Here is a 25251-nt window from a genome sequence, read left to right as displayed (position 1 = left end):
TGTAATTTTCCAGAGTCACCCACAACTTGCATAGATCCCTGAGGACATTCATGTAGGGGAAAAACCTGTTTATAATGATCTCGTTCTAGAACATATCTCCATTTTACTAATAAATAGGAAGTTATATCATCTGTGAATTTTATTCCAGGGTAGTAAAAGGGACATTTCAAAATATGTATCATAAAAAGGAGGTATTGCATCTGAGTAAGCAGAAACTCACTCTCAGAGGAAAAATAATCCCCCAAGCTGTTCTTAAATATTCTTTTAAGTAAATTTTCTCAGAGGTAATGCTTTATCAGTGTTTCCTAAAGCTGTTCCAGTTGCCAGCCAATCCCTCAGTGGTGCATATTTAGATCTGCGTGACTCATTCAGTGTCTTGGAGAGTTGTCTGGAGCTCCTGAAATGGCAACTAAGATATCTTTTCTGTTATGTTGGGTGGCACTTTATGTGTTAACAGCCTTTCTGAAACTTCATATTCTTTCAGATAAGAATGCCATACACCAAGTGATTGTTGCTTGAATATATATCCCCAAATAAAGAAGTTAAGAGGTATGCATAAGTACTAATTAGATAATGAGAAGTAGGAGCCCTCTGAATAGAAAGAAGCAAAGCCCACCAAGACTGGCATCTTTCTCTGTTCCACTGACTACCAGTGCAGGCATTTAAGGATAAGATAGTAGGGAGGATAATAATTTATACTTCAAAATCAAATGCCTTCATGGTGCTCCTATAATTAACTCTGTTAATAGTAGGCTATTAATCTGCTCTCCTGCTCTTGAATTGAGTGCAGAAGAAGTATCTTTTGAACAAATTAGAAGGATAAAGAATGAAACAAAGACCCAGACTATGCAGCTCCTGGTGTATGATGACCTTTACAAGAAGTTCCTACCACATCCTAGAAGACACTTCAAAATCTGTATGTCCCCTATTGCAATCTCTTCTGTCCTCATTGTCTTCATTCTAATCCTAGAAATGCCAATTATGCTACATTACCTAGCACATAAGATCCACAAAGGCAGGGACATTGTTTAGTGCATTGTGTTATCTTCAGTTCCTAGAAGAGAGAGAGAGAGAGAGAGAGAGAGAGAGAGAGAGAGAGAGGTGAGAAAATGAGAAAGCAAGCTGTCAGATATAAGACTCGAACCAGTCAGCCATGTGGGACTCCAGTGCCTCAACCAACATGCCACCTGCTGGCTCATTTTATTCTTTCTTAATTGTATATGTTTTCACCAGATCTAGAGTTCCAGATTGATAATTATTCATGCGCTTCTTCTACAAGTTTTCTTTCCTTCTTTTTTTTTTTTTTTTAAAGAGAGATTTTTGCTATACAATGTGTGTGCTTGCCAGAAAGACAAAGAGAGATAAAAATGAGAAATCATGCTCTGGGGGTATGGCAACACCACAATCCCTTCTCCTCTTGGAATTTTGGGCACATGTGCACAACTGGCATGAGTTTTAAGTTGCCAGGTCCAGGACTTGAATTGCTGTCAACTACATGGGAGTCCAGTGACATAACCATGATGCCATCTGTTGGTCCTATTTTACAAGTTTTCTTTGTGGTTGAAACCATGTGCTTATTCTGGAGCAAAAATGTTACTTTCTATTTTTATTTTACTTTCTAAATCTCTTTTTGATAATTAATAGATATATTTGATCGATTTTTATTTTTATTTGTTACTTAGAGCTTTAAGGACTACTTAGAACTTTGACTACAGAAGCATTATAGGTTTTGAAGGCCTCCAAACATGGTTAACCCAATTCATTAGATAAATTTTGCAACCATAGATCCCGGACATGAATACCATTAACAGAACATTGTAAAGGGATTTATAGAAGAGCATGGGAACATGGAATCCCTGGATTATCTACTATTTACGTTCATTGGGAAAGACAGGAGTTACTGATTACATTGTTGGGTAGCAGGTTATTCCATCCCCAAATAGGTATTTTGGCAAAAGGATTATTTTGAACCGAAGGCATCTGAGAAGACACAGATACAAACAAAGCTCTTCCTCTGTTTGCCTTCAAGTGTAATGTAAATTTGCAAAGATGCTTTTCCTCCCCTCTCCATCAGGAAGGACAAAAGTCTATAGGCAACTTAGACCCTTGTCAGTCCAGAGGTGGCACCAGAGGAATCTATATAGCAGACTTCTCTAACTAGCCCTTAATCTTCTACTTGTTTCCCCTTATCTGTGACTTCTCACAATTTCTTGTTCCTAGATACTCAAAGTCCTTTTCCTTTGTCTTGTCACTTGTCTAAAACTTTATTTTTCTTCTGCTAGGATCTTGTTGAAACTCAGTTTGTAACCAGTCCTTTGAGTTACTCATCTCTGAGTACTCCCACATGTAAGCACAATGAACGTGCTAATAAGCTTCTGCTTATTCTCCTCTTTAATCTGTCTTTTGGTTTCTCTAATATACCAAGTCCCAGACAGAGAATTTAGGAGAGTAGTAGGAAAAGGAATTGTCCTCCCCTTCACCATAATTAAATTCATAGTTATTGAACTTTACTAATCTATAGATGATAAGTGCATGAGGGTTGATTTCTTATTTGTCTTGCTCACCTCTGTATCTTCAGGTCTTAGTATAGTGTCACGTACATATTTAGGATTCAATAATTATTTTAAAAAATTTTCCAGAGGGCCCATGCACTTGCCAGAGAGAGAGAGAGAAAGTGAGAAAGCACCCCCATGGGACCACATGCCACAATCCCTTCTCCTTCATTTCTTTATCTGTTCAGGATTTTGGGCACAATTTAATAATTTAAAATGATGCCATGTTCTAAACATAAAGGAGAAGTCATGGCACAGCTCCATTAACAAAACAGACACGAGTCTAGAGAGCAACACTAAGCAGGTGTTCTCTGTTGCCATGGAGGAATAAATGCACATCAGGTACACATAACATCTCTTGAAAGATCTGAGATGAGGCAGATAACCCTTTGAAACAAACTGCTTAATATTGAACAGAGGTAGAATACAAATAATTTGTTAACATTTTACTGCAAAATGAAAAAATCCTCAAGGTGACTGCTACCTTGAGTCCCTCATTTCATGTACTAGGTCTTGGCTTCTGTCTTCTCTCCTCAGTCATATTCAAATCCAGAAAACCTTCTGTATCCCATGCTCAAAAACACAATCCTGAATCCCCAAGGCCCTCAGCACAGCCTGACATTAATGAACTCGTGTGCACATGTTCCTGGTGTTTTTCAAGCTGCCAGGTCCAGGACTTGAGCTGAATGATTTGCTATGTGGTATCCATTTGCCTTGACCACTATGTCACTAGCTGGCCCTCAATAAATGTTTTGAATAAATTACAAATCAAAGAAAGGATACTATTGGTGGAAAGGTGGTGAGGGAGCTCTTGAAATAATATGGCTAGGATCAGCAGTTAGGGTAATGGCTATGCCGCTGGACTCCCATGTAGTTGACCACGGTTCGAATCCTGGATCGGGTGGCTTAAACTCACACCGGGTGCCTGTGTGTGCATGCCCAAGATCCCGAGAGGAGAATGGAGGAGAAGGGACTGCAGGCATGGCCATCCCCCTGGGAGGTTATTTCTCACTTTCTGTCTCTCCGTCTCTCTCTGTCTTTCTGGCAAGCGTATACGCCCTATAGCAAAAACCTCTCCAAAAAAATATATATATATGGGTAATATTTTTCATGTCTGTGTCTTTGTTTTTCATTTCCATTATCATCATAATAGTTTAGGACTTTATCATTGAATTCCTAATTTAATTAATTAATCAGTTAATCAATCAATTTTTTAGTTTTGGCAATAGGATGCATGTGTTCACCAGAAACAGAGAGTGACAGTGAGAGGGAAAGTGAGAAATCACTTCCTTGGAGGGGATGCCCATGCCATAATCCTTTCTACTCTATTCTCCTCCTGGGATTTTGGGCATGCACACACACGCGTCCAGTGTGATTTTCTAGCTGCCAGGTCCAGGACTAGAACTGCAGTTGGCAATGTGAGAATCCAGTGCCTTAACCACCACGCTACCTGTTGGCTCCTAGTTTAATTTATGTATCTTATCTTACAGAAGTATTTAGTAAAATTTAGGCAACTATACCAATCATCAACTAATTTTTAAGAACAAAAATTAATGAATTGAGTGTTGCTTTTTTTTTTTTTTTTGGATATAGGGCACATGTACTTGCCAGAAAGACAGAAAGACAGAGAGAGACGGAGAGACAGAAAGTGAGAAATCCCCCCCCCTGGGGGATGGCCACACCGCAATCCCTTCTTCTCCATTCTCCTCTCGGGCTCTTGGGCACGCATGCACACGTGCCCGGCGTGAGTTTTAAGCCACTGGGTCTGGGACTTGAACCACGGTCAACTACATGGGAGTTCAGCGACATAGCCATTATGCTAACTGCTGGTCCCTTCCTGAAGGCCTTTTCTAATCCTTTGGTATTTTAATCAATATCTTTTGACATTCTGATCCTGTCATTTTTGTTGATATATGTATTTCATTGATGACTGGAGGAGTTCTGCTAGATCCTCATCCATTAGTGGCTTTTGCTTATGAGAGAAGGAGCTCCTCATCAGTAAGGTGGAAAGGGACTAATTCTTTTTTTTTTTTCTTTTTTTTTGGAGAGGTTTTCGCTATAGGGCATGTGCACTCGCCAGACAGACAGAGAGAGACATAGAGACAGAAAGCGAAAAATCACCCCCAGGGGAGATGGCCACGCCACAATCCCTTCTCCTCCATTCTCCTCTTTGGATCTTGGGCACGCACGCACACACGCCAGGCGTGAGTTTTAAGCCACCCGGTCCGGGACGTGAACCGTGATCAACTATATGGGAGTCCAGCGACATAGCCATTATGCTAACTGCTGGTCCAGAAAGGGACTAATTCTATATAATGACCCAATGAACCACTCTTCAATGAATACTGTCAGTAATGACCACTATGGCTCCCCTGCCCAAATCATAAATGAATATACAAAAGAGTGGATCTGCCTAAGCTCACTGGAAGGAAAATTAATTCAGAGAGATCAATGTGGGCTCCATAAAATAGTCATAAAAGTCTACAAGAAAGTAATTAATCTGTGTCCTAAAAGACAGACCAGGATTGGATAAGGAGAAAGGGCTCTGAAGAGGAGGCATTCTAAGTTTTTAATTTTTTTAAAATTATCTGAGCCACTTCCTTTGCCAAATGTATTTGGTAGGTTGCCATCACATGCCTCACTCAATCAAACTGTGTCTAAGGCTAGGAGGCTCACTTGGGGGATTTGTTATAAAGATAGAGTTGAAAGCAGAAGAAGTAGGTCTGGGTGGAGTTTCCAATCTTCAATCTTCATTTTCACTTTGTTTATGCATCTTTTTCTGAGTGTCTGGAGGGTGGCAGATGGGCGCCACTTAATTGCTTTATAGATAGGAACTACCAGAAAGAGACAAACACGGTTTTGGTCTGTAGTCTGGCTAAGAGGCATGAACCATTCCCTCCACCTACTGGTATCAGCTGTCCTCTGCCACTCTGAGCAGGCCCCTAGGCTCTCTACATAACACAGCAGATTAATAGTGCAGGTTTGCATTTGTCTTGTAAGCTACGGGAGATGGCCACGCCGCAATCCCTTCTCCTCCATTCTCCTCTTTGGATCTTGGGCACGCACGCACACACGCCAGGCGTGAGTTTTAAGCCACCCGGTCCGGGACGTGAACCGTGATCAACTATATGGGAGTCCAGCGACATAGCCATTATGCTAACTGCTGGTCCAGAAAGGGACTAATTCTATATAATGACCCAATGAACCACTCTTCAATGAATACTGTCAGTAATGACCACTATGGCTCCCCTGCCCAAATCATAAATGAATATACAAAAGAGTGGATCTGCCTAAGCTCACTGGAAGGAAAATTAATTCAGAGAGATCAATGTGGGCTCCATAAAATAGTCATAAAAGTCTACAAGAAAGTAATTAATCTGTGTCCTAAAAGACAGACCAGGATTGGATAAGGAGAAAGGGCTCTGAAGAGGAGGCATTCTAAGTTTTTAATTTTTTTAAAATTATCTGAGCCACTTCCTTTGCCAAATGTATTTGGTAGGTTGCCATCACATGCCTCACTCAATCAAACTGTGTCTAAGGCTAGGAGGCTCACTTGGGGGATTTGTTATAAAGATAGAGTTGAAAGCAGAAGAAGTAGGTCTGGGTGGAGTTTCCAATCTTCAATCTTCATTTTCACTTTGTTTATGCATCTTTTTCTGAGTGTCTGGAGGGTGGCAGATGGGCGCCACTTAATTGCTTTATAGATAGGAACTACCAGAAAGAGACAAACACGGTTTTGGTCTGTAGTCTGGCTAAGAGGCATGAACCATTCCCTCCACCTACTGGTATCAGCTGTCCTCTGCCACTCTGAGCAGGCCCCTAGGCTCTCTACATAACACAGCAGATTAATAGTGCAGGTTTGCATTTGTCTTGTAAGCTACTTTCCTGGTCAAGCGTGTCCAATTAAGATGACACAAATTGAATCTGATTTCCCCACATTTGAACACAGCATTGGCTGTGCAAATCCAAAGATCTGGGCAAAATCCAGGTCAATTAGATTTTCTGTACTTGTGACTGTTTGCTTTCTAGAGTCTTGGTTTTCCATCTCTAAAATGATTACATTTCCCCTTCCAGCCACCCCAAATAGATCAAGTGTGACTATCCTTAGCAAACTCAGTAGTCCTGTGATTACTTGAATAGTCTCTATCTTTGAACAAGATTATGATGATAATAAGTAAAAAAATAGTATCTATCTTTGCACTTGAACTATAAGCTCTTGGAGGCAGAGATGATCTGTTCTATTGTTTGCAGGTTGAAGTAGAGTATATTACACACAGAAGAATCTCAACAAATATTTAATTTGTTGAATGAAAAAGCAAAACTGTCTTACCTCATACTTTCAAGGAGGCTTAAGTGAAAATGATTCAGCATGACCATAGGTGGGTGAAAACATTTATCTGTGGCCTCATCACACAAATGCAGGGCTTCCTTTGACAGAGAAGTCAGAAAACAGCTCATATTTTGACTTCACACCATTCTTGGTCACACACTGTCACCACCACATCTTTGTACTGTACAACCCTGGGGACAATCTCTGAGTGTTTCATGAATGTTCCTTTCGCTGCAAAAGGCTTTCCCAACTACCTTTATAAGTTCTTTGATGCCACAGTATGCTGCTATATTCAGATTTCTTTGCAAAAAGATACCTATCAAAGTCTCCTATGGCTGAACTCTGCGCTATCCACTGTGAAAATGGGCACTGAATTGTACTGTCTAGGTCTTCAACAGTCTGGTTTGGAAGAAAGCACTAATCTGACCCAAATCATTTGTCCTTCTAGAAAAGTACTGAAATGTACCTCTAGATATATAAAGTTGTAGAATTATCTCAAAGGTAATTTGTGTGAACAGATATTAATCATGGGGCAATGGGGCAGTCTTAGACTTTTCCTCCTGTCTGCTTGTTCCAAGTAAGTCTGGTTCTTCCCTTACTCCTCTGTTTGCCCAGCTGATCTACTAAATGAGTGTATGAGCACCACACCTTCTCACAGGACTATAACTTTGACGTCAGCAAGCTTCATTAGCTGCTGTTTGTCTAACCAAAGAGAACACAGGAGAGGTGGAAAGTATCTTCTAATTATCTGTCTGCCCACTTACCAGGTGCCACTCGCCCAGCTTTCAGACTGAGATTGGCATCAAACACAGCAGCCACACCAGCACACAGGCAACTATAGCAACGAGAGGCAGCAAAGGAGCCCAAGGCTGATGAGTGAGTGGAGCTTGCTGCTGTGTTTCTGGGAGGTGCAGGGGAGACACCTGTGCTTGGAAGTCAGGTAGATCCAGATTCCTATCCCACCTTTGCCACTTATTACCTGAGGGGCTTTTTGCAAGTTACTTTAATGTCTGAGTTTTTTTTTTTTTTTTTTTTCCCCCCTGAGATTGAAATGGGAATAATGATATAAACCTTCTAGAGCTGTTTTAAAAAGTAAAGACATATATTAAACTGTATGCTGCATTATACCACTCAGTAATGTATAGAAGTTATTGTTTATGACCTCCAGGAAGAATGAGCACAAAGATTAATATTTCCTGTGGTGTGTTCAGGTGGAAGAAAGTAGCCAATTTTCCACCTTATACACTAAAAGCAACTATTGCCAACTAGTTAAGCTTGTAAGTAGATTTTACTAAAAAGTTTGTGCATTTTGAGAGAGAGCGAGCGAGAGAGAGGGCAAAACAAGCATCCTCAATAGGGTTTCATTCCACAATCCATTGGGCCATAACAGATTTTTCAGGATGGAGCTTTGATCCAAAAGATAGTTCCTCACCTCTTCCACCCATTAGTTTTATTTAGTTTTGCTTTTCTTCTGATGCAGTTTCCTTATAAACTCACTCTTGGCTGTAATTGAGGTTACCGGAAATTAATTTAAAAAGAAATATAAATCCGTGTCAGGCTGATGGGTTGCCCGTCTCATCCCAGGCACACTGCTGATGATGTCTTATTCCACATCTCAAGCTTGTGCTGACACTGTGGGCCCAGCTTGCAGAAAATGCCCTAGAGCCAGAGTGACCAAGTAAATGCTTACATTTGCTCCCCTTGAAAGCTGCTGACCCCAGCCTCTCCCAACCTTGTTCGGTAGAAACTGGAACACACACAGTTCTCTGGAGAAAGAAGTGAAGCTGTAGGAATCTTTGGAGATGGAAGCTGGTGTGTCCCTGCCCTTGGGGCAGAGCCTTGAGGGAGCTAGCATAGAATTGCAGTTCAGTAAAAATTAGACTTTTATCAAGGCCAGACATGAGAACTAAAATACATAGAGAAACAGTTAAAAAGTAAAGGAGAAGAAAAGAGGGTTAGTCATTAGTTTAGCCAAGGTCTCATTCTATACATTAGCAGGTAACCTTGGTCATATTGCCTAACCTAAGTCTTATTTCCACAACTCTAAAGAGGGTTTAATGGATACCTATGCCAGAAGTTATTATCATAATTAAATAAGAAAATGTTGATGCAACACTTTGCAGATTACCCAGTACTTAACAAAAATATCATTGCTACTTTCTTTCCACAAATCCTATTTTTCACATGGTGGTATATTTCAGCTGGCTCACGCTGGAGCTATATTCAATTGTGTGTATCTCTTCCTGACTTCTATCCACTTGAAGGATATCATATTGGTAGCTTGAAATTTGCTATGATAGGAATGTTTACATCATGGAAATTGGCAAATACTCTAATTCAAGGATTCCTTAACACCTTTCCCTCTAGAAAGACAATTAAAAAAAATATTATGAATGGGGTTAGGGAGTAATGGAGAGAGAGAAGCAGGTAGTCTTCCTCCCCCCACCCCCACCCCCCACGCACCACCACCACCACTACAGGGTCTCATCTCACCGTAGTGAAATTCTCTTACCTCAGCCTCCCATAGCTAGGATTATAGACATACACTACCATGCCCAGACTGCACAGGTTGATTTGGGAACTAAATTCTGGCCTCCCACACAGCTCCACCCTCAGCTGACCAAGCTCTACTGCTTCAACTACCACGGCTGGGCCAAAAGCTAATTTTTAAACATTGACCAGCATGTCACTAATTAAACATTTTTGGGGCCTCTGTTTTCTCATCATTTAATGAGAGAATAAAACACTATCAACTCACAAATGTCAAATAACACAATAAAAAATGATAAATGACTAATAGTAGTAATGATTCATACTAATGTTAGCTAGAAAAGATGCCAGTGGCACTTCTTCCTGAGAAGCAGTCTCGAGTCCCAGGTTTTCTAAGTACCCTGGGGAAGCAGAAGACCAGAAAGGCACCTATCTGAGGTAAAATAAGGCTGGCATACTTACCTTCTCAACAAATACACTCAGCAAGAATGTATGCACTAGGCCTTGTGCTAGAGCCCAAGATATACCCATTGAAGTTAGAGTCTCTGCCTTCAGAGGGCTTACAGATTAAGGGGAAACAGGCTAGTAACCAGAATGGGTTAAATAAAATATATTCTTAAAATTAATTTTACTTTTTTTTTTTACTTTTTAAAAATCCAGCTACTAGAAATTTAAAATTACACATGTGTCTTGCATTATATTTTCACTGACCATTTGTACATCTCTTGAGAATATACAATTTTTTTTGTTAATTTGCCAGAAGGTGTATGTGTACACTGGAGAGAGACAGAGAACATGAGAAAGCACCTCTCACTGGGGATGGTCATGCCACGATCCCTTCTCCTCTATCTCTTCCTCTTTTCAGAATTTTGGGTGTGCAAAAATATGTGCCTGGCATGCGTCTCAAGTTGATTCAACTGTGCACTTGGCCATGTGGCATCCAGCCTCTTTAACCACCATTCCATGGGCTGGTCCAAATAAACTTTTAAATTGGATTGCCTTTTGTTGTTAAGTTATAAGTGTTCTTTATCATTCTGTATACTAAACCCTTTATAGATAAATGATTTGAGGAGAATTTCATCCAAATGGCGGGTTGTCTTTCTACTTTCTTAGTTGTAGCCTTTTCATGATTGATTTGGCTATTATTGATCCCTTGCATTTCCTATAAATTCTAGGGTTAGCTTATCTGAGAAACATGAGACAACAAGACACCAGGTCTGGGACTTGAACTGTAGCCAGTCACATGGGTGTGTCCAGCACTTTAGCCACTACTCCACCTGCTGGCCCCTATTAATTATTATTTTTAAAAATTGCTATAGAGCACTGGCACTCACCAGAGAGGGACAGGGTGTGGTGGTGGTGGTGGTGATGGTGGCAGTGGTGGTGAGAAAGCAGCCTGCCAAGTCCAGGACTTGAACCATGTTTGGCCATGTTCAGTGCCTTAACCACTACACCACCCACTGGCCCCTAGAATAGGAATTTTGATAGATATTGCATTGAATCTATAGATCATTATAAGAACTGTTGCCATTTTAACAATATTGTCTTCTAATCCATAATTATTTATTAACTTCTTTTAAAATTTATTTATGCAATGTTTTGTAGTTTTCAGTATACATGAAACTTGATTAAATCTTTTCCTAAGCATTTTATTTTTAATGTTCTTTCTTGTAAATGGAACTGTCAAACTTGGATGACAGTTACTTTATCAGGACTCCCCTTGTCCATTTACCTGATCTCTCTTTTAGGCTATTGCCTCTGCTAGTGTTGAACCTAGGTTTTAGGCTCCACTAATTTCTGGTTAATTTATTATTTTGGGTAATTCTCTGGAAGTTAACTTGTTCCACAGTTAAATCAATTAGGTGTAGGTCCTTTGCAGAGTTATCTCTTGAGGCAAATCTTTGAGGTTCATTCTGATACCAGGAGAGCTGTTGCTTCCCTGGTTACTTTTCATAATCCAGCCAACCCATGGTTTAAGGTCTTATTCTGTTGGTACCACTACACTCCTCTTAATTGCTGATTACCAAAATCTTCATTGTTTTTGACATTGATTTTAGTTAGGCTTGGACTTCCATACATTATGCTTAAATAAAGTCACCTCCTTTATGAAGAGTCTTGAACATTCTATCCTCATGGGCTGCCTCTTTCTCTGTACAAAACTCCAAGTCTCTGTTCTGAAGCTAAAGAAGAAAACAGTGATATACTTCTTATAGAGTGACACTCTGATTTAACAAGCAGCACATTAGATGGAGGTGACAGTCTCTGGTCTTCTCGGCTTGCTTCTTCCAACATGGACTCTTCTTCAACCACTTGGGAAACTGGGACAAGGGTGGTCAGGGCCCCATTATTTTATTATTATTATTATTATTTTAAGAATTATTTTAACTATAGGGACCAGCAGTTAGCGTAATGGCTATGTCACTGAACTCCCATGTAGTTGACCACGGTTCAAGTCCTGGACCCGGTGGCTTAAACTCATGCTGAGTGCGTATGTGTGCGTGCCCAAGATCCCGAGAGGAGAATGGAGGAGAAGGGATTGTGGCATGGCTATCCCCCCTGGGGGATGATTTCTTGCTTTCTGTCTCTCTGTCTCTCTGGCCAGTGCACGTGCCCTGTAACAAAAACCTCTCCAAAAAAAAAAATTAACTATTTATTTATTTATTTTAATTTGACCAGAGAGGGAGAGAGAGAGAGAGAGAGAGAGAGAGAGAGAGAGAGAGAGAGAAAGTGATAAAGCAAGCCCCCAGGTCTGGGACTCTTAACTGTGGTCGGCCATGTGGGAGTCCAGCACCCTTAGTCATCATTCCACCTGCTGGTTCCAGGGCCCCGTTATTTAGCTTGTTACATCTGGGGTCAATTCTGTGCCCAACCTGCATGAGATGGGTGAAAGAAGGGAGCCTCATATCGTTTGACCACACTTAACCAGCAACTTAGCCTTAGCATCTTGGAGCCAGAGGGGTTGAGAAATGCTGCTGGTCTGCCCTTCTGGGTGAGATACATATTATCTGATTGTGAGCTGAGAGGAGAGAGAGCTTGCTTTGTTGACCACACCCACCTAGATGGGAGCTTTGGTCACTGTGTTGAGATATGAATGAAGCAGGAAAGGAGTGGTGGTGGTTCAAGTGCCAGACTCTTGATGTTTTCATCAAGACTTACTACATTTTCTTTGTTTTTCTTAAAACTCGAGATTTCTGGTTTACATATAATTATTATATAAGCAGAGGAAGTTCTAGCAGAGAATAAGCTGTTGTCTCAGTTGGTGCTGCAGAGAACAAGCCCCATCTAACATAAACATTCAAAGGTTGTTTTACAGGAGTATGACTTCACAGAGAACAGCCATGAGATCTTACTAGCCTGAACCTATAGAAGCCAAGAGACTCCAAGGGTGAGTGGACCCTCACTGAACTTTGGTGAACTTGTACTCCTTGCAATACTAAAATCTCTGCCCTAGGCAGAGTTGTAGCTTCATTTATGTAACATACATCGTATGGAGAAACATGTGTCCACAGGAGCCTGTGTGTACATACTTGACCCCTAACCCTGTCCACTTTTCCTAAATAAAAGAGGTAAAGTCCCACGCCCTGGGAAGACACGGTGTTGGGGAACTATCCCAGTAATCTTCATTCTTCAGGACTTGAAATAAAAAAGTGTTCTTTGTGCAAATCCACCTGGTGTGGTCTATCTGCCTGACTCCTGCCAAGCCAATGGATTCAATTTAGGGTCCTTTAGATTTGTACAACTTTGTGAAGTATACTATGAGTACATTTTCTTGAATCTGTGTTTCTTCATCTGCTATGTGCCTTTAGGACAATTTTCAGAGACTTCGAATTGCTTTTATGTATTTTCCACTAGTCATAGTTGTTTCCGGGAGAATGAGTCCTCAGAGCTCTTCATGCTGCCATTTTAGAAGTAAAAGTTTAGTGATTTTTTTCTTTAGATAAAAATCACTAAAAATTTACCTATAATTTATTTTAGATAAAAATTCCCCCTTTGGGGCTAACAGGTAGTGTAGTGGTTAGGTTTCTGAACTCCTACATAGTTGACCCCAATTCAAGTCCTGGACTCGGTGGCTTGAAAATCACAAGTGCACATGTGTGCATGGGTATTAATGCCCAAAGTCCCAGGAGAAGAATAAAGGAGAAGGGATTGTGGTGTGGCCATCCCCCAGGAGGCAATTTCTTGGTCTCCCTCCCACTGTCTTTATGTCTCTCCTCTCTGGAAAGTGCATACTCCCTATGGCAAAAACCTTAAAAAAAGATTCTCCCTTATAAAGGGGAAAATTTATTTTTTAAATGAAAGATATTTGTTCAATAATGGGTAGCATATAAGCAGTTAACTAGTGAATCCGAGGTGGAAGATGAGTCATGGTCACGCTGCAATCTCTTCTCTTTCCAACCTGTTGGTATTTGGGGCATGCACACACACATGCCTGAGATAAAATATTTACAAAGTATATTGATGATAAAGTAATGTATATTATTAATGAAAGCACATCTGAAGTATGTGGAAATTCCTATAAATTTATAAGAAAATAACTGGCAATCGAATAGAAAAATGGACAATGGACATGTGTAGGCAATTCATAGAAGGCAGCAACCTTTAAAGCTAATACATTCATGAAGAGAGGCTTAGTTAATAGTCTTGGAAAATGCAATTAAAACAAGATTTCACTTTACTCTCAACATTAAGCAAAAAATAAGTTACTTGCTTTCAAATGCTGATGGCAAATGGGCAAACAGAAAGCCTCATGTACTATTGGTGAGAGTATATGCTTTTAGAGGTTAATTTTGTGGTATTTACTAAAATTAAGTACATATTTAGCCTCTAATTCAGAAAATTTCATGCTTGGGTAAACGCCATAGAATGTCTTTCACAAAGAAGCAAGGGCAAGGTAATTCACAGCAGCAATGCTGTATTTGTCAGGGCAAAGATCTGGAACCAACATAAATGTTCATAAACAGGAAACAAATGAGTATAATGTGGTATGTGCATATTACTACACTCAAGGAGTCTTCAAAAGGTTAGTGAAAATGGGGAACCAGCAGTTGGCGTAATGGCTATGTCGCTGGACTCCCACGTAGTCGACCGTGGTTCACGTCCCGGACCTGGTGGCTTAAAACTCACGCCTGGCATGTGTGTGTGCATGCCCAAGATCCCGAGAGGAGAATGGAGGAGAAGGGATTGCGGCGTGACCATCCCCCCTGGGGGGTGATTTCTCACTTTCTGTCTCTCTGTCGCTCTCTGTCTGTCTGGCCAGCGCACGCGCCCTATAGCGAAAAATCTCTCAAAAAAAAAAAAAGGTTAATGAAAATGCATATTATGAAAAAACTATGTATGGATTTAAAAATAAACTCAAACTTTCATTCCATTTTTCCAATGACCTTTTATAAGTCCCCTCATACAATGTAATAATAAAACAAAAATTTTACTTGCAAAAGAGTGAGTATACTCACCAGAGAGAGACAGAGAGACAGAGGGAGAAAGCACTCCCTGTTGGGGTGTGATCATGCTGCAATCTCTTCTCTCTCCAATCTATTGGTATTTTGAGCATGTGCACACACATGCCTGGTATGTTTTTCATAAGGTTTGAGACTCAAACCATGCAACTGGCCATGTGTGATCTGGCTCCCTCAATCACCAAGCTATGGGGCCACCATTCAAAAATAAGAAACTGTACCTACATATATCAATTAAGGATAGTGCACAAAGGTAATATTGAAGACAAAATGTAAGAGGTAGAGCAAAATGCTTAATACAATGCAATTAATTTAAAACGTAAAACAGCATATTGTTAATTGTTGCACAAATTTGTGAAAAGAGGTATGGATGGTGAAACGATATGCATTAAATACTTAAGGGTGGGTATGTGTGGTGAGAGAGGAGACTGCAGATGGCATTGAGCATGGGGGGTAAAGATGATTTAACAATGCATACAATTAAATTAAAAAGAGACTATTTAGGTAGTGCTGTGAGTAATGTGCCACACTGGAGTATTATTGGCTCTACCAATCCAATTCTGTGTGCAGAAGCTTCATAATATTAATCATAATGATAAAGTTGGATATTGTATTTATAAATGACAAGCAGTACAACCTATCTTTGCTGGTTCTCTCCTTTCTGATTGCCTTACAGGAGCGGCACCAGAACTAGGGAAATAAACAAGTCAAGAGATACTTTGAAAATCTCTACAAAAAATGGTAGTTTGAATTATATTATATTTCACTTTCATGAAAACTGGCCATGGATTACTGTTATAAAAATTACTCTTTATTTGTTTAAACTGGCTAGTGGCTCAGTCAAGTAGTCAGGTAGCAACCACTCAAGAAGGCATAGTTTAAAAAGGAAATATTTCAACAAGGCAAGCTATCAAGGATCACATGAATTATTCATACAAAATGAAAACAAAACCCTGAACAAAAATCTGTAAGCCCTGAAATGTGTCCAAACAGTGCCATCTGCTCACAAAATCATAGCCTATTGGATCTTTCCAGCACTGAGTTGGATTGTCTCCACAACGCTGCATAGGCAAATCCTGGTGTGCCAGATTCTCGGAGAGTTTCCTAGGGAAGAAGGCAACTGGTAGGGCTTTATTCTTCTTATCTTATATACCTTGAACTCTACAGTCAGCCATGTGGGATCCAACTCCCATAATCACCAGGCCATGAGCTGTCCTGGAATGCCCACTTTATTACCATTAGATTGCCAATTCATAACCATTCTTCAAATATCATCTCAAGACCACAAGAGAGTAGAATGAACAAGAGTCCCAGATATAGACAAACATGGGTAAATATCTACTCTGAGCTTCTAATTAAGCTACATGATCTTGGGCATAGTTTTAAACCTTCCTGTGCTGCAAATTCTGGAGTAAAGTGGGAAAAATAAAATCTAACTTTTGAGAAGTTAAAGTTATTCATGAGAAGTAAAATAGAGTGAACAGTAAATAAATATTTATACATACTGTCCCCTTCACGGTCCCTAACTGCTCTTGTCCCTCTCCTTTCTTAGAACTTTCCCAGCATACCCAGGTGAAACTCAACAACTTACTATTTGGATTGCACTCTCATTTTATGATGTGAATCTTGTTTGACTAGGAAAAGGTTGATATGAGCTTTCTTTTTTCTTCTTCTGACCTCAACTTTTGTTATTGTCATTATTTTATGTATTTATAAATTTGATTTATTATCATAATATTGCCTACATTACATTGAATCACATATATCTTTACAGTATATTACATTTCTTTTTCAAGAAGGAACTTTGCATATCAGACAAGACAAACACATTACTATCCCTATCATCATCAAATAGCTTTTCATAATTTTTCTAGATTGTTATTATTATTCTCATTTTTAAAAAACATTCAATCACTATTTATCATTTTGCTTGTAAAAAGAATTTACTCTACTTGAAATACTTCTCAGACCAGTCCAGTTGAGAACACTATACATGTCATCATCAACAGGTAATAAACCATTTCTGTGTCCCACTAATGTCATGCCTCTCTATTTGTTCTGTTGCTATCTTTCTCTATACTCTTCCCTTTTCTTGCCTTGTTTCACACTATCTCAGCATCCATAACTATTTTCACTGCTTTTATGCCCTCCAATATTTCGATCTCTACCATAAAGTGTGGATAGTCAGTGTATATTAAGTGGATACATACAATGGCTTTCTTTCATATCCTGGCTTGCTTCGCTCAGCTATAACTACTCCATATCTGACCACTTTCTATCAAATGCCAGGGTCTTGTTGTTTTTTATGGCTGAGTAGTATTCCATAGAGTATATGTGCCACATTTTTTAAAATCATTCATCTGTTTGTGGACATTTGGGTTGGTTCCATGTCTTAGCGATTGTGAATAAAGCTGCAATAAACATGGATGTACAAGTGCTTTTCTGACTGAGCATTCTCCTGTCCTTCAGGTACATACCCAGAAGTGGGATTGCTGGATCAAATGGTAGTTCTATTTGTAGATCTTTGAGGAACCTCCATATTGTTCTCCACAGTGGTTGAACTAGTTTACATTCCCACCAACAGTGTAGGAGAGTTTTCTTTTCACCACATCCCCGCCAACACTTTTTATAGTTTTAATCTTTGCCATTCTGACAGGGGTTTGGTGGTATCTCATTGTGGTTTTTATCTGCATCTCCCTTATGATGAGGGATGTTGAGCATTTCCTCATATGCTTTATGGCTGTTTGTATGTCTTCCTTAGAGAGATTTTTGTTCAGCTCATTTTTCCATCTTATAATTGGGTTAATCATGTTTTTCAAGTAAGCCTCTTAAGTTCCTGTGTATTTTGGTTATCAGTCCCTTGTCTGAGGCATATTTTACAAAACTAATCTCTCATTCTGAGGGTTGTTGATTCACACTTATTACTGTGTCCTTTGCTGTGCAGAAACTTCTTAGTCTGATATCGTCCCACTTGTCTATTTTAGGGATTATTGCCTGTGGTTTGGGAGTCTTAATTAAGAAATCTTTGCCTTTTCCAATGGCTCCCAGAGTTTCCCCAGTATTTTCCACCAGTAGTTTTGTAGTTTGAGGTCTTAGGTTCAGATGTTTGATTCATTTTGAGTTGACTTTTGTTAATGGTGAAAGATGGGGGTTCAGTTTCATCTTTCTGCAGGTGGATACCCAATTTTTTCCAGCATCATTACTAAAGAGGTTTTCCTTTTTCCAATAGATTGACTGGTATCCTTTGTCAAATATCAGTTAGCTGTAAGCTTTGGGTTTTATTTCTGAGGTCTCTATTCTATTCCATTGGTCTACCTCTCTGTTTTTTTATGCCAGTACCATGCTGGTTTGATTATCACGGCTTTATAGCATGTCTTGGGATCACGGAGTGAGATGCTGCCTACTCCATTCTTCTTGCACAGGATTGCTTTGGCAATATGAAGTCTTTTATGATTTCAGACAAATTCTATGATTGTCTTTTTCTAGATCTGTGAAGAATGTCGCTGGTATTTTGATCAGAATTGCATTAAATACATAGATTAATTTGGGTAGAATTGCCATTTTGATTATGTTAATTCTTCCAATCCAGGAACATGGGATGTCCTTCCACTTTTTTATGTCCTTTTCAATATCTTTTAAAGATTTTTCATAGTTTTCTTTGTAAAAGTCTTTGACTTCCTTAATTAGGTTTATGCCTAGGTATTCTATACATTTTGTGGCTATGGTGAAAGAGATTCCTTTCTTCAGTTCTACTTCATTAAACTTGTTGCTATAGATTTTTAAATGTTGATTTTGTATCCTGCCACTTTACTGTATTCACTTACTATTTCAAGAAGTTTTTTTTATGAAAAACTTTGGGTCTCCTGAGTATACCATCATGTTATCTGTGAATAAAGATGTTTTCAACTCTTCTTTGCCTATTTGAATGCCTTTTATATTGTTCTCTTTTCTGATTGCATTAGCTAACACTTCCAGCACTATATTAAAAAGCAGTGGAGAAAGGGAGCAGCCTTGTCTAGTACCAGGGTTTTTTAAAATTTATTTATTTATTTATATACAGTCAACCACAGCAGTATTATTATTACAGCTTGAAAAATGAATTTTCCCAGCATGAATACACTGTACATTAGGCCAGTCAAAGGTATTAGTATATACTTTATCATCAACAGATAATTCTCCATTTCTGTGTTACTTAAATGTTTTGCTTCTTTCTTTTTCCACTTGATTCCCTTCTTCTCACCTTTCCCTATTTCCTTCCCTCCTTCCACACGGTCTTTAGTATCCTCAGTTGCTCTCCATACTTTTATATCTTCCATTTTCTGCCACAGAATGTGGGCATTTGGTATATAGTACGTGGGGACATATAGTACTAGTTTTTAGTGGAAAAGCTTTTAGCTTTTCCCCATTTAGTATAATGTTAGCTATAGGCTTTTCATATATTTCTGACCTCAACTCCTGCCTATGCTCCCCATTTTCTCTCTTTGGTGTCCAGAAAAATGGGTGCACAACAAATTCTTACAGATGTCCTGACTAGAGGGCTCCTACCTACCCTAGAGCTTTCCAGGAAAACAACTCAGTCAAATATGAAATGTCTGGACAGATAATCAGGAAAAGTTTATTACTAGAGACAGAAAAAAATTGCTAATTTTTGCACAATTTGACTGCAAAAGATAGTGCCAAGCATTTCTGTTTCTATAGCATCACCTCTTACTCCATCGAGCATTTACTTCAGATGGAGCGCTGGAAGCCTTTTTCATGTTGGGTCTTGTTTCTCCTTTTTTATGATCCCTCCCACACTGTGTCTTTCCTAAGGCACCTGCAGAAACACTTTCCGGGCCTCTGCCCTAGAGAATCAATCATTAGTGGTTCCACTCAGATGTGGCTCCAGGTCTTCCCTGAGTGCAGCTGGAAAAGGTTTTAAGCCCTTAGATTCTGTTTTTTGTTTTTTGTTTTTTTGAGAGGTTTTTGCTATAGGGCGCGTGTGTTCGCCAGACAGACAAAGAGAGACAGAGAGACAGAAAGCGAGAAATCACCCCCCAGGGGGGATGGCCACACCGCAATCCCTTCTCCTCCACTCTCCTCTTGGGATCTTGGGCACACACGCACATGTGCCCGGCATGAGTTTAAGCCACCAGGTCTGGGACTCGAACTTCAGTCAACTATTTGGGAGTCCAGCGACATAGACATTACACTAACTGCTGGTCCCAAGCCCTTAAATTCTGAAGAGTGCTTTGGAACCAAAAACCAACAAAATTTCTTTTGTCAATAGAGAATATTATCCAGAGAATAACTTCACTGCTTCAATCTGCTGACAAAGCACCTATTTCTATATTGCTTTATAATAAAAATATTTCCCATTTATTGACCACATATTTAAGCCTATGCAGTATATACTATCATTATCTTTATTTTACAAATGAGGAAACTGAGACGCAGAGATTTTGAGTAACTTCCACAAGATCTGTATGTACTGCCTAATTAAAAACTGCATGGCTACTTACTCTGTAGTTAAACAAGGTGCAAGTTAAAGAAAATCTCACCCTGCCCCATAAGTCTTAACATATGGAAATGCAACTCTTTTTTAAAAAAATTAAAAATTAATTAACTAATTAATATTTACTCACATCTTTACAGTATACTTTTCTTTTTTTTTGCACAAATACTATGCATGTCAGTCAAGCCAAAGATATTACTCTATAACTTATCAACAAATAGCTTTTCATTTTTTTGTCAATTAAGCATACTTTTACTTTTTTCCTTCCCCCCTCTCCCTTCCATACTAAACTTTTTTCCATATTTCATTGATTCACAAAATATGTTAAACTAAAAATATGGACAAAGCTAGAATCTAATCACAAGTGTCCTGTAATTTACTTCTGACATTTTTTTCTGAAACTTTTTTTAACTTAATTTACATTCATTCCCTAAGCATTGTCACAGCATACAAAATGTGATTTCCCATCCAGAATATACTGCATGCATGCTATCGTCAAAAATTTTCCATTTCTCGGGAACCAGCAGTTAGCGTAATGGCTATGTCGCTGGACTCCCACGTAGTCGACCGCGGTTCGCGTCTCGGACCCGGTGGCTTAAATCTCACGCCGGGCATGTGTGCGTGCGTGCCCAAGATCCCGAGAGGAGAATGGAGGAGAAGGGATTGCGGCGTGACCATCCCCCCTGGGGGGTGATTTCTCGCTTTCTGTCTCTATGTCTCTCTCTGTCTGTCTGGCGAGCGCACACGCCCTATAGCGAAAACCTCTCAAAAAAAAAAAAATTCCATTTCTAGTTTAAATTGAAATAGATTAAATTCTGGGATATAATATTCAACTCCAGACTTGTCCCTATGATTAAGTTGGCCATTTTCTTAGTTTTTGAACTCTTATTTCTATGTGTCTGAATTTAACTTTCCTGATATAGCACTCCCTTGAGAACTTCTTGGAGATCTGGTCTGGTGTTGGTAAATTCTTTCATGTTTTGTTTATCTGAGAATGTTCTTGTCTTTTCTTCCCACATGAAGGATAATCTTGCCGGGTACAGTATTCTTGGTTGAAATTGCTTGGAAAGGCATCTCTGTTGAAGTCTTTCAGATTTCCCAGTGAATAAGTGGGTGACATAAGAATCTTGTTTTTCATTCAGTACCCTAAAGAGGATTTGATAGGGTTAGAGCTCAACCAACAAGGACTCTTTTCAGGCCTTTCCTGGTCTTCTTTGATTAGTGGGGAACCCAGGAGTCTTGGTGGGGAGACAGTATTTGCATTGGGTACTGCTCAGGAGGCATCATAACCATGTGATTTGGTTATTACTAAGCTTAGAAGGAAAGATCATGTAACAAGAGGTATTGAGAAAATGCCAGGGCCAGCCTGTGACCTGGTGGTTAAGGTAACTGGGTCGCACATGGCTGATCAGTTTGAGTCCTGTATCCAGCAGCTTGAGAAACATGTTGGGTATGTGTGTGTGCTTTCCCCAAATCCCAAAGAGATGGGAAAGATGGCAGAGAAGGGACTGTGGTGGGACTATACCCTGAAGGGAGTGCTTTCATAACCCTCCCCCCCTTTTCCATCTCTTTCTGGAGAACACACATGCCCTTTGGGAAATTTAAAAAAAAAAAAAAAGGGCTGGTGAGTTTGTGGCTCAATGTGAATGCAACTGGATCCACAAGTGAAAAGTGCTGGGTTTGTGTCTCGAGACCTTCCTGAGCGTGCCTAGCACATGCACAAGAGCCTGGGATCTGGGCTGGCTGAGGCTGGGGTGAATCACAGTGTGAGGACCCCTGTCTTTCTTTCTCATAGGATAAATAAATGAATAAACTTGAAATAAAAAAAAGAAAGAAAAGTTCACCTCAACAGAAGGAAGAAAAACAGAGGAGAATATACTACAAATCCAATCTAGGTACATTTCTAAGCAAATCCAATAGAATACTTTCCAGAACAGCAGTCCAACAATACATTACCAAAGTGCCATGCATGGAAATGGAATGAGAGAGAGCCCTGCATTTCACTTAAAATACACCACTGGCAGACCAGCTGGTGGTGTGGTGGTTAAGGTGGCTGGATTCCACACAGTCAACTGCATGGTTCAAATCCTGGACCCGATGGCTTAAAAAACACACCAGGCATGTGTGTGGGGGCACCCAAAATCCTGAAAGAAGAGTGGGGGACAAGGGAATGTTATCTGGTCATTCCCCCTGGAGGGTGCTTTCATGAAAAAAGGGTGAACCTTCTGCTCTGTCTCTCTCCATTGAGTGTATATACCATATAGCAAACATTAAACAAATTACCCTACTGACTATCAGTGACTGCAAGATAAGTAAAAATCTAAAAATCCTTATCAGTAAAATGTGCATTAGATAAAATAAAACTGAATAAAATATTTTCTTTTTTTTTTTTTGGAGAGATTTTCGCTATAGGGCGCGTGCGCTCACCAGACAGACAGAGAGAGACATAGAGACAGAAAGCGAGAAATCACCCCCCAGGGGGGATGATCACGCCGCAATCCCTTCTCCTCCATTCTCCTCCCGGGATCTTGGGTACGCACGCACACGCGCCCGGCGTGAGTTTTAAGCCACCAGGTCCGGGACACGAACCGTGGTTGACTACGTGGGAGTCCAGCGACATAGCCATTACGCTAACTGCTGGTTCCCCTGAATAAAATATTTTAATTCACAAAGGGGCTACATTCATCAATCTGTATATCTTTAAAGAGGGGTCCCAGCAAAAGAAAATCAGATCCCTTTGTTTTGCCCTCCACAAATACAATGGTGACCCAACTTTTCTTTATTCTGATACAACACAAGATGTTGGACAATGTATTTTCCTCATGATAAATATGAAATAAAAAATCTTTCTTCTCTCCAAATAGGAAGATAGCATTTACTATTAAAACGGATTACCTTTTTCTTTCTTTCTTTTTTTAAAGTGCAAGAGAGTGCACGCACTTTCTGGAGAAGGGGAGAGAAAGGAAAAGCATCTTTCATGGTAGGTATAGTCATGCCGTGGTCCCTTATCCTTCATCTCTCCCATATTTTGGAATTTTGGGCACACACCCATAGTGTACTCAGACTGCTTCTCAAGCCACAGGGTCTGGGATTCAGTCTGCATAGTGAGCCACGTGGGATTCAGCTGTCTTTACCAGCAGTCCACAGACTAACCCAGGATTCTCTTTTTCTAGTTCATTTGCACTCAATTTCACATAGGCCTAATCCCATATGTTTTCACTCATTAATGGAAGCTAAAAGAGTTAATTGTATGGATGTGGAGATTGTGATGGTGGATACTAAATGTTGGAAAAGGAAAGGTGATGGTGGAGGATGGGGAGAATTTGGTTAACAGATACAAGAGTGCAGGTGGATAAGGGGACTGAAATTAAAAACAAAATTTACATTAGCCTGTAAGATAAACCAAACCAAAGAATAGGTCAGTTTAGGAATGACTTGGTGGTGCAGTGGTAACAGGCTGTTCAGTGATGCTGGGTCCACAGAGAGGATCATGGATTTGGTTTCTAGGTCGACTTATACCTGCCAACAGCGTGCACCTATGAGCCTGGTTGGCTGGCTAGGGTGGGAGAGAGAGGATTGTGGTGTGGAACTCTGATGGGGTGCCTGTCTTTCTTTCATTCTCATGAAAAAAATAAACACACTTAAAAAATAGACCAGTTTTGGGAACCAGCAGTTAGTGTAATGGCTATGTCACTGGACTCACATGTAGTCGACTGCGGTTCATGTCCCGGACCCGGTGGCTTAAAACTCACGCCAGGCGCGTGTGCGTGTGTGCCCAAGATCCCGAGAGGAGAATGGAGGAGAAGGGATTGCGGCATGACCATCCCAGGAGGTGATTTCTCACTTTCTGTCTCTATGTCTCTCTCTGTCTGGTGAGCGCACACACCCTATAGCAAAAACCTCTCAAAAAAAAAAAAAAAAAAAAAGACCAGTTTTCTACCTATTGCTCCCTCAGGAAAAAGAAAAATGCAGTAAACTGGTAAGAGGAGGTTTCATAGATAAATTTCATGTCAAATTCATAAGCCATAGTGGATGATTTCACGGATATTTAATCAGCCTGTTTTACTCAGATTCGTTGTGAAAAGAGATGCTCTCTTTTGTTTTTTTTTTAGGTGCAGGAAGCTGAGTTCCCTGCTGGGTGAGAAAGCACAGAGTGCCTTTTCAGCTTTCAGGTCATCAGGAAGCCAATACCTCAGCCAGCTCCAAGGTGTCCATACTGCCACGGCTCTTGAACCAGACAACCTTGCCCCTTTTAATGTAATACATTGTCTATGAAGAGTGTATACCTTTAAGAACTTAAAGTAATTATGTTCTGACTATTACATAAGGCAGAGGTCTCCAACTTTTTTGGCACTGGGGACCAGGTTTTGGGAAAACAACTTTTTCCATGGATAGGGGTGGGATGGGGAGCTATGGTTTTGGAATGACTCAAATGCATTACCTTTATTGTGTACTTAATTTCTATTATTATTGCATTGTAATATGGAATGAAATAATTATACAACTCACCATAATCAGAATCAGTGGGAACCCTGATTGCTTTTCAGTAATGAGATGGTCTTATCTGGGGGCTCCTATGAAAATATAATGTCACTGCTGCTCTGATGGGAGAGGAAGCTCCAGTGATAATGCCTGTGATGGGGAGTGGCTGTAAATACAGATGAAGTTTCTCTCACTTGCCTGCCACTTACCTCCTGCTGTGTGGCCTGGTTCCTAACAAGCCACTGACCAGTGACCCAGGGGTTACGGATCTCTGTTGTAAAAGGCATTGGTTCCACACATTTTAATCAATCCAGCTGCAGTTAATTTTGTACAGCTAGTGCCTGCTGAACAGCTATTAAGAACAAAGCACTATGGTAGACTCTTGAGTCCAGGCACTTTCATGGGTAGAGGAACTCAAAACCTTGGAGCTTTTCTTTCCCCTTTTAA

At 40.0% G+C, this 25251-nt stretch overlaps 1 long non-coding RNA gene across 1 annotated transcript; it reads left to right on the top strand.

The window, feature by feature from the left end:
• Positions 1-494: 494 nt before the first annotated feature.
• On the top strand, positions 495-24566 carry LOC102479701 (uncharacterized). The gene is made up of 7 exons (XR_334632.1): positions 495-549; positions 6804-6931; positions 7650-7758; positions 12674-12757; positions 15505-15569; positions 23244-23302; positions 24435-24566. It is a non-coding gene; the product is annotated as an uncharacterized LOC102479701 (long non-coding RNA).
• The last annotated feature ends 685 nt before the right edge of the window (positions 24567-25251 follow it).

Source organism: Tupaia chinensis, unplaced genomic scaffold (assembly GCF_000334495.1).
Source record: "Tupaia chinensis unplaced genomic scaffold, TupChi_1.0 Scaffold000252_1, whole genome shotgun sequence".
In the NCBI taxonomy this organism is placed as follows: domain Eukaryota; kingdom Metazoa; phylum Chordata; class Mammalia; order Scandentia; family Tupaiidae; genus Tupaia; species Tupaia belangeri.
This window is presented reverse-complemented; position numbering and strand designations above follow the sequence as displayed.